The sequence below is a fragment of the Phyllobates terribilis genome, unplaced genomic scaffold, assembly GCF_046119375.1.
Source record: "Phyllobates terribilis strain yellow unplaced genomic scaffold, ASM4611937v1 Scaffold_1__5_contigs__length_1240528914, whole genome shotgun sequence".
Taxonomy (NCBI): domain Eukaryota; kingdom Metazoa; phylum Chordata; class Amphibia; order Anura; family Dendrobatidae; genus Phyllobates; species Phyllobates terribilis.
Genome location: NW_027362761.1, coordinates 462740696 through 462751721, shown reverse-complemented (window position 1 = coordinate 462751721; position 11026 = coordinate 462740696).

The following is an 11026-nucleotide window of genomic DNA, read 5'->3' as shown; positions in this document are numbered from 1 at the left end:
AATAAAGGGAACAACAAAGCATAGCTGGCTGATGGATCTCTAACAATAGCTAGGGCCGACTGCTGTACTTTTAAGAATAGTAAGGGCCGTCTGATGTCCCTATAAAAATAGGCTTTATGACTTTCAGAGTCCCTCCATCATAAATAAAACAGGATGTGTATGATTATATGTCACATACCACATTGCCAGATAAGGTTGTAAAATGTTAAAATGACATCTCCTGGTGAATGCATTTGTCTTAAAAAAAAAACGTAAAAAAAACAAAACAATAGGATTTTTCTTTAGTATAAAAAACAGCGTCTCCAATTTAACAACAATGTAATCACATTGTTCAGCTCATACACCTCCTCCTCCATCTCCCAAATGACCACATCAGTCACAAGCTGACAGCACTGCAGCACTGCCTTGGCCTAGCGGCAACAGGCTGTGCTGAAGATAACATGCTTAATGCTTAATTTACAAACCACCCAGCGCTGCAGAGTTTTTGAAAGCTGTAACACAGCAGCCTGATCTGTGGCTCTCACCGCTGAACATACAGCCAGGCATGGTCGTGTGTGACAATGGGCGGAACCTGGTGACGAAGAAATGACAGCCAGGGTAGATACGGTTTTCCTCTATGCCAGTCCTTTCACCGAGCTAAAGAATATGGCTGTGGTGAAATACAACTCCCACTGAGAAGCTGTTTCAGATTGAAAAACGTTGTGCCCACCAGAGGATTTGATTCTGAGGGCTAACCTTTCTCCCCCGCTCAAGAGACCGTCCAACCCTGCCAAGAAGCAGTCCTGGTTAAGAAAAGTGCGTGGAAAAGTTCCCGAACACTCTATGGCTGCTTTTTTACTGAGGAGGAAACACACACAAACACGGGGAGAACATACAAAGTCCTTGCAGATGTTGTCCTTGCTGGGATTTGAACCCAGGATCCCAGCGCTGCAAGTCTTCAGTGCTAACCACTGATCCAATGTGCTGCCGTTCACCCTCTAGTATCTAACAGGCTGGAGAAACTTGCACCTACTGCCACTCTATCTTCAGCTTCTTTGTGAGAAAATGTATTTGGGCAGCCACTCAGTCTACCAAATAAAATTCCTGAGAAGGAAATTGGGGATGGCTTCTCTACTGGTACTGGGGGCAGTGCTAATACCATGGCGTCATACCATAGTTTGCTGGAAATATTCCAGGCTGGTAGGAGGCAAGCAAATTCCCACAGAAAAGTACCAGCAGTAATGTTCAGGGACCAGCGCTTGTAGAAGACGGAGACAACACGGGAAGAAATAGTGACGGCTGGGGAACAAGTATTGGTACGAGGCATGAGGCATGTGGTTGTGAAAAGCTTCCGCCTCCATGAGCCTAAAAGGCCACATTTCAAGTGAAAGCAGCTTTACAGGACTTCCTGTAAGAAATGACACGCAGGGTAGATAGGGATTCCTTATATGCCAGTCCTTTCACCGAGCTAAATACAACTGTCAGCAAAAAAAGTTGTGGACTGGCTCCGTACCGTCCCTGGCCACATTCACCTATCCACGTGTTTGTGGTTAGGCGGTCCTTCCCAGTAAGTGCACTGGGGAGGGGACGGGTAATATTGTGGGACCCGTGCTTGTGGAAGGCGGAGGCGATACCGGGAAATACAGTGGCGGCTGGGGACCGAGTATGGACACCCAGCCGCCGCCGGCATGAGGTTGTGAAAAGCTTCCGCCTCCACGAACTTAAAAGGCCATATTTCAAGTGCAAAAAGCTGCCCAGAAATCTGGCAGTTTAGTGTTGCAGCCTGTGGGTGGGTGGCTGGCTGGCTGCATACTTGCACTTGCATTCCAAGTAACAGAAAACTAAGCAGATGGTGGCCTCTATCATCATCATGGCCTCACCTCAGCACTATGAACTCTCCTGAAGGAGAAGCCAGGGCTCGCCGGAGGAGTCTCCTGTTCTCTGGTGGGCCCGTCCAACCCTGCCGAAAAGCAGTCCTGGCTAAGAAAAGTGTGGGGGAAGGTTCCCGTATACTCTATGGCTGATTTTTTAATGTGGATCGGCCATGCTTATGCATGTTATTTCTCAAACTGCATTACAGATCAGGCCATTGTCCAACTCTGTATTAAAGAAATTAAATGTGCAATGAATGATGTGTGTGTGTCAAAGCACCACCGACAAGGGTGAGTTGATGTTGGATGGGCTGCCATTGCTTCTGCAACAAGCTGCATTACAAGACTTCCTGTGAGAAATGACATTTCTTTCTTCTGCATTCCAAAAATTCCTGTTAAGCACCAGAAGGGGTTAATAAACTTCTTGAATATGGTTTTAAGCACCTTGAGGGGTGCAGTTTTTAGAAAGGTGTCACTTTTGGGTATTTTCTGTCATAAAGGCCCCTCAAAGTCGCTTCAAATGTGATGTGGTCCCTAAAAAAATGGTTTTGTAAATTTTGTTGGAAAAATGAGAAATCGCTGGTCAACTTTTAACCCTTATAACTTCCTAAAAAAAAAAAATGTTGGTTCCAAAATTGTGCTGATGTAAAGTAGACATGTGGAAAATGTTATTTATTAACTATTTTGTGTGACATATGTATCTCTGATTTAAGGGCATGGAAATTCAAAGTTTGAAAATTGCAAAAGTTTCAAAATTTTCGCCAAATTTCTATTTTTTTCACAAATAAGCGCAAGAGATATTGAAGAAATGTTACCACTTTCATGAAGTACAATATGTCACGAAAAAACAGTCTCAGAATCAATGGGATCTGTTGAAGCGTTCCAGAGTAACTACCTCATAAAGTGGCAGTGGTCAGAATTGTAAAAATTGGCCTGGTCATTAATGTGCAAACCACCCTCGGCAGTAAAGGGGTTAAACCATTGCTGCTGGATATGTTTGAACCCCTGCCTGAGTGGCCCCTTTTCCCTGTGTCTGTGAAAGGGTGTTTTGTGAGAGTGAGTTACACTTCCAAGCACCGCCACAAGCACTTAATAGTAGATGCTGCGTTCAACATCTCCACTACCTTGCGCATGCGCCGAGGTAATACTTCCGGTTCAGATGCCGGGCCTTTGAGATGTCCGGGCGGCTTCCTGACACCGCTCACAGCTGACTGCTCTGGGCGGCACTTCCATTGGAGGTAGCGTCTCCCACGTGGGCGCGGGGCTCCCAGTCTCCAACAGCTAACTCACAGCTATGGTAATTATCAATGGCCTTATATATATATATATGTTGATACAATAGGCTAACCCATTGCCCCTGATGAAGCCACCGTCTGTGGCGACATGCGTCGGGTGCTGACAGCCCATCCACTTTATTTATTCTACTTGGCTCTACATTTGGGCGCTTACATCCTTTTTAAACCGGGATGCATATGTATCCTTGCCTAGTTTGGCGCAATTGATTTATTTTTTCTTGGCATGCCGAGGTCCTCCTCCTTCTATTTATAATCTTTATTCAGGTTCAGTATATGAGGTTCTCTTTTACCTGACATATTGTGGATATCTCTACCCATAGGTTTCATGTGTTGCTACGCTCTTAGGCTTTATGCTTGTGACTCGCCCCCTGGGCCGTGGGGCACTCGGAACCGGGCTTCAGTGCAATGTTGGGGGTAGTGGTGGCAACCCGATCCCGTGGCTCAGGGTGGTCAGACCAAATGCTGTAGCAGTGTATTTGTAGGTTTTGAATGTCTGACTACGCCACCCGTGGATTGCGGTCAGGAACGACCGCCTCTGCAAGGCAGACCGCTGAGGCTGATGTAGATGTGCAGCACAGGGATAGGATAACTCCCCACGGGAAGAGTGTAGCTTCAGGGCAGTGTAATAGGATGCTGGGGGTGATGGTGCAGGCGCAGCATAAATCACACAGAGTCAGTGATGCAGTCCAGGGTCTTTTACTCACAGTTGTTATCCGAGTCACTTCTGCAGGGAATGACTGCCCGAGCCGAGCTGCGTCCAACAGGTGAGGAGCTCGGTCAACCCCCAGGCAATTCAGGAGTATGGCACAGGACCCCCTTCTGTCCTTTCTCTGGCCTCTCGTGCCCCACCAGTGACCACACTTCTGTCCAGCAGCCTCGGGCCTTCTCTTGGTGAAACCTGTCGCCGGTTTCCCTGACCCTATGTGGTGCCTTCCTAGTGGGTGTAGCAGGGGGTCGCACCAATAGATGATCACGACCTCCGGTCTTTGGCTGAGGGATAATTTACCTTCACCAATTTGGGAATCCGGTACCCTTATTCTGCCCGACCCTTCACCCGTTATCTCGTGGGTTCTTAGGGTCCCTTCTGCCTTCTTGTTTCTGGAGCCTTTCTACTCCTTTTTCTCTCCACCTTTCTTCCTTCTCCTTCTCCTCTTCTCCCTTCTGGCTCCGGCCTTCACCCTAGGCCTGCCTCGTGGAGCTGAGCTCAGGCTGAGCCAGAGCTCCCTGTCAGCCCTCTCTGGCTGAACTCCTTCTCTCTCTCAACTCACACCTCTCCTAAGATGGCCCCCACCTTTTATCTGCTTCACTGTGTCTGAGCTCAGGTGACCTGCAACCAATGAGCTCCTTCCTATGCTCCAGAAACCATCCCCTTCTGCTCCTACATCACTGGGTTCTCTCCCCCCTCTCCACTCCAGCCAGGGACATGGTCAGTTGTGCCTGCATATATATAAATGGGAGCACCGTCGAGCTGTCCCCCGGGAATGGGGTGTGTGTGGTGTATGCAGCTATCTGAGCCCTGGTCCATACTCCATCCTTACCTGGGAGTGGAATATCACACCTCTGGTTGAGGTGCAATACCCCTGTAGCAACCGAACCCTCGGGGCGCTACACTTGGACTGAGGGATTGTATAGCATTCAGTGGTTGTTGTGTTATTATTTTTAGTTTCATTGTCATATCTCCATTGGCTACTATATTTCTCATTGGGTGGCCTTCTAACAGCTAACCACTTGATGAGAGTTATATGGGTCTTATTCTTTATTTATAATAAGTACACACCTTTGACCACAGCTCAGCTGGACTTTTTTGGTCGTTGGGTACTGACCATCAGTGACATTATCATGCTAATTACTGCATTCTGCCTGGTTTTCATTACGTAGGAGGTAATGCATGGTGCGTGCGCTCTCACTCAGTGAGGGGTTTCACTGGGTTTTTACTTGTGTTTTATGGTTGTTTTTGGGTTGCTTTTGTAATCATGTATACTTAATAAAATGTATATATTTTTATGTACTTATTCTCTGGGTGATCACTGTGTCATGGTATACCTTATTTTTCTTGCTTCGTTATACATTACTATTTTTGGTATACTGCATGTGGATCCCCTTTATTGTATGGTGCCCTCCATTTGTGTACTCTAGTACCCTTTAACGAGCCTTATCACATGACTTAGGATAAAAAGCCAAGACCAGTAACTCAACTTGCAGACACTGTGTTTTGGGGTACTGCCCCTCGTCAGTGCAAAGTGTGAGTTCTGGTTTGGCTGGATGAGAAGCATCAGACCAGTATCCAGGGGTAATATTTCTCCTTGCAGAGAGTGACATGTTAAGCACATCAGGTGAGGTGACATTTAAAACCGCAATGCTCCTTTGGGAAATATGCCAATTGTCTCTTCAGAGAGGAAGAGGACTAGAACTCTAGTGCCACCTACAGGGGTACTGCCTATCATTAGTGCAAAGTGTGAGTTCTGGTTTGGCTGGATGAGAGGCGTCAGACCAGTATCTAGGGGTAATATTTCTCCATGGGGAGAGTGAAGTGTTAAGCACGTCAGATGAGGAAACTTTTAAGGCCGTAATGCTCCTCTGGGAAATATGCAAATTGTCTCTTCAGAGAGGAAGAGGACTAGAACTCGAGTGCCACTTAAAGGGAATGTGTCACCCCCTGGGCGATATCAGACCTCTATTATGGGCATACAGGTGATAGAAAAGTAAATCTATACTTACCTGTATGGCCCAAAGCAGAGGTCTGATTGCAGAGAAATCTGGTTTTATAAAGTTTGTTTTCCAGAGACTTGGCGTCCGGGGGATGCCAAGCAAACCCTTCCTATGTGCTTATTATTCCCCTAAATCGCCGCCTCTGTGCTAAATTACCATATCCCCCCCTCCCCTCCATGACACAGGGCCCTATGACAGGCACTGTGACGTGCCCTGCTCTGCCTCCCCTCCCTCGCATGCGCAAAGCGCCACTCCCATGGAGGGTGCTTTGTTTCCCTCCGGCCCCGTTTGGCTACATACTGCCAGCAGAGCGGAAGTCTCTGACTCACCATCGCTTGAGCAATACAAGGCTGCGGCGCAGCACGCAGCCAAATGGGGCGGGGCTGGAGGCATGCTTTGTGCATGCACGGAGGGTAGGCAGAGCAGGGCAAGTCACAGGGCCCTGTGACGTTCAGGGGAGGAAGGGAATATGGTAATTTAGCACAGAGGCGGTGATTTAGGGGAATAGTTAGTAGATCGGAAGGATTTGCTTGGCGTGCCCCGGACACCAAGCCTCTGTAAAACAGACTTTATAAAAGCAGATTTCTCTGCAATCAGACCTCTGCTATGGACCATACAGGTAAGTATAGATTTACTTTTCTATACCCTGTATGGCCATAGAAGAGGTCTGATATCGCCCAGGGGGTGACAGATTCCCTTTAAAGAGAGTTATAGTCCATTTCCTCTCTGAAGAGACAATTTGCATATTTCCCAGAGGAGCATTACAGCTTTAAAAGTCTCCTCACCTGACATGCTTAACATGTCACTCTCTGCAAGGAGAAATATTACCCTTAGATACCAGTCTGGCGCCTCTCATCCAGCCAGAACTCACACTTTGCACTGACGAGGGGTAGTACCCCGAAACACAGTGTCTGCAAATTGAGTTTCTGGTCTTGGCTTTTTATCCTAAGTCATTTGACAAGGCTCGTTAAAGGGTCACTATTGACTTTTAGGATTGCTACTTCCTGTAGATGGCACTAGAGTTCTAGTCCTCTTCCTCTCTGAAGAGACAATTTGCAAGTATACCTAGAATTGATGTTTTGGTGCTTTTTTGAAGGAAAAGGATGGTCACGGCAAATATTGAATTGATTTAGATTTCTTTTTTTTTCATGTACTTTGCATTTTGTTAATTGACAAAAACAAACTATTAATACTTCTATGTTTGAAAGCATTCTTACTTTGTAGCATATTTTTCACACCTGCCTAAAACTTTTGCACAATACTATATAGCCACCCTTTATTTCTTTATGTTAAAAATATATGTGGCACCCCTGAGGGTTCAGTCGCCACAGGGGCACTACACCTCAGATGAGGTGTGGTATCTCCTCTTCCAGGTAAGGATGGAGCATCTCTCAGAACCCCACTTCACCACTCAACACTACACCTCTCCTGTCCTGAAGGGGGCCTAAATGCACCAGGGTGCTGCCCCGGCCCGGGATAGAGGAGATGGGGGGAACCAAAGATAGGGGGAACCATGTAGTGGGTGAAGGTGGAGGACACACTTTTATGAAACACTTATTGATTCATATTTAATCTACGGCCATCTTAAGTTCAAGGTCTTTGATTGAGGGTCTTCTGTCAGGGTCCAGCAAGAGGCTGTAGCTGGCGGAAGGTTCGCGGTCCTCGTACTCTGGCCTTGAGACGAGGAGCGGGTCAGAGTTAACCACTGTCTCTACCTGGTCAAGGTCCTGACCTAAGAAGGTCTTGGAGGGGTGCAGAGGAAATAGGCTCCACAGGCAAAAGGATCCCAGGGGGATACGGACGGAGCGGAGTCTCCACCTGTATTCTTTATTCTGGCCTAGTCAGAGGGATTCCTGCTGCAAGAGGGGTAACCAGCCCCCGATATCTGCCTTTGTTACTTCACGTCTCAGTCAGAAAAGCCCGGAGGCTTAGTGGATCCCAGGGGGGGATAAATACGGAGCGGAGTCGCCACCTGTATCACTCACACTGCGTTTATCCAGTGGGACCCGGCCTTACACCACGTTCGAACCACACACAGTCAGGAGAAGAGTTAGTGGGAGAACTTAGCAAGGAGAGGAACACACACCAGATGGGTCTCGACAGGTGCTCCTGATCTACCTGGGAAGTGCTTGACTCCCTTCCTGATGGCCGCAGTATGCCGTGTATAGCAAAGAGAAGCTTTGCAGCTGAAAGTTCATCTAAAGTGAGTAAAGACCCGGATGACTTCACACACCGCCTCAGTCTGTTATTTCCTGTGCGGCACTGCACCCACCATCCCTTCTCACACTGCCCTGAGGCCTGCTCCGCCTGTGGGGAGCCGTCCCATCTTAGCTGCCCATAACACCGGCCTCAGTGGACTGTTGCAGCGCTGGTGTCCATCACCGGAAACCACAGGTGGCGTAGTCGAAATACCACTCATCCTTGAAAGCCCATTTATTTTTATGTGACAGCCCTGGGCACGGAACGGGTCCAGACCACGACTGCCTCCCCTGCTACCCCTACACCGACCCAGCTCCGAGTATCCCCACCGCTCAGGGAGGACGATAGGTGTCACATATAGCCACGTAAAATACAAGACATCCTGGAAATATCTGCTGATGTATTTTTAATTTTTACTTTTTGTACATACTCCTTTGGTTCTTTTCCAGCATAGTAGTCACTAGAACGAATCAGCAGCAGGTAAATACAGAGAAATATCACATATAGTTATACTGATACATTACCATACTCTTTTACATTTGTATTAGTATATCCATGTAATTATCAGTTTTTCCTTATCCTTAAAAATATTAGTTCTTCTAATTCATGTTTAGTTATGATAAAACCCAATTGGTACATCACATGTAGTATGATGGCACCTAAATGATTTATGACTTATTATCAACATCCACTGAGATTTTCACTCTTCTTTATGTAATGTCATAAACCTTCAGCATGTATTTTTCAATGGAAAAGGAACTTTCATAGGAATATTGCTTGGAATCACAGCTTGCAACCTTAATTTGTAATAAGATGTCAAATTTATATTTATGACCTCATTACTGATGTTATCACAGCTCGCCACAAAAGTGGTATAAATTATCAGGGACTCCACAATGCTGCAAAATAATTAAAAGATAACTAACTTAGACCCACACACAGGAAGCATGATGTAGAACCCACTCCTGCTATTCATCTATGACTAGGTCGAAGGATTGACAAATTTATTTATGGAGCCCACAAATTAAAACTATGTCTCATGCTATGCCTATGTCTATATCCCCATGTATTACTTAAGACTTATATTAAGAATGACATATATATGAAATGTAGACCTCTAAATATTTTAAAAAATGTAACTAGACAACTTCCATATTCATTCTAGTTTTCACTGGTTTTCCAACAAAACAGAAGTATATTGAAACAATGTAGCCAGTAATGCATCTGCTAGGATTTTGGTCACAATTTTATTTTTCACGTGAAATTCTTAGGTGTATTTAACATTATCCAAAAAATGTCCTTTGTAAATAAAAAAAAAAAGAATGCAAAAAGCATTGATTTCATTATTTGGCTTTTTAGTGGCTTTCAAGATGAAGATAATAACTCACCTCAAGATAAAATATGGGTTAAATTCATCCAGGAAACCCATGCGTCACTATTCATATCACTTTTTTGAAAGAGGCATTCTTTCTGAATATATGTGGGTATTGTGTGTGCATACTGTCTTCCTGTAGAGCAGGATTAGCAAGAGATATGTCATAGTGCACATCTGTCACTGAACTGTATAATCCTATATGCGTGGTAGTGATGGATGGCAGGAAACAGAAACTTGATTCTGAAGGTATTAGACTTGCTTATTCTAAAGGATGTATTGGCTGGAGCAGAGCAGAGCAGAATAGAGCACTGATTGACCTCATTCCATGAAGTGATTATGTAATTCTGCCAAACAGTTGCGACTTGTAATAATTCAGTTCTTTTTTTTCTCTTTAATTGTGTTGTAAACCATTTTATGTCATTTTGTATTGCTTCAATGCTTCTGCAATAAAAAAACAACGTTGCCTATATTCTTGATAAAATTTATTTTGCGAATATGACTGCAGTCCCAATGCACTTCTTTGTGTCTTCATGATTACAAACAAACCCAGTGTTGTTTGATCCCATTATCATACTCCACTCCATCTGTCCTCTACTACTTACCTATCAAATGTACATTAACAAGAAGAGGATGCATGGAAGGGAATATGACTGAAGATTGAGTTATTGTGTTCTCTTTCTCAGAATCAACGCAGAAAAAGACAAATTTAACATTTATCATTATTTTCCTGTGTAATTATAAACTTTAAAAACGACTGTGAATGCCAAATACAAATATGTAACAAGTTTCAACTTTATTACTGTGTGATTTAACTACTTTTTTCTTTTCTTTTTTTTTAAAGGGGGAATCTAACAGTTTCCCACATCCGACAATTACAGTCAGAGTGCGGACCCCGATGTCCAGACTGGCCATAGGTCTCCTGACCTGAGCTGATATGTGGCATGTATGAATCTGTTGAGTTCGGGTCAGGAGACCTATGGTTGGTTCAGAAATCATGGCTCATAGTCTGACTGTGAACATTGGACATATAAAACTGGCCTAAGTAGTAAACTAGGGACTAGTGTTGAGCGAATTTGTTAGGCATTTCAAATTCGGGTTCATGCTCGTGTTCAATATTATCTGTGTAACAGCGTGGAAAATCAGGGATGTTTGCGGGTGGAGACGATTTTTTGGTGCAAACAAGCCAGAACCCCGAACACGAATCCAAATTTGAAATGCCGAACAAATTCGCTCAACACTACTTGGAACTTCTTTTTGTAATATTGCTTTAAAATATTCTTTGTTATGGCAAAAAAGACTACATTCCGTTTACAATTTTTTGGTTTTCATTTTATTACCAAGAAAATTATTCAAATAATATTAAAAATTGGTGGATCTTCACTTCGCCTGCATACCTTGCTGTTCTTCCTTTATTTGATACTGTATTTTTTCTAGCACTCTATGGAATCTTTTAATAAACACAATAAAAATAATAAGGGTTGATCATTGCGACCATTCAGAATGTATTATCGAGTTATGAAAAATACAGAATGAAGAAAAGCAATTCATTCATTTTTAAGCTTGATACCAAGTACTTCTCTGATCTGAATTGAATTTAC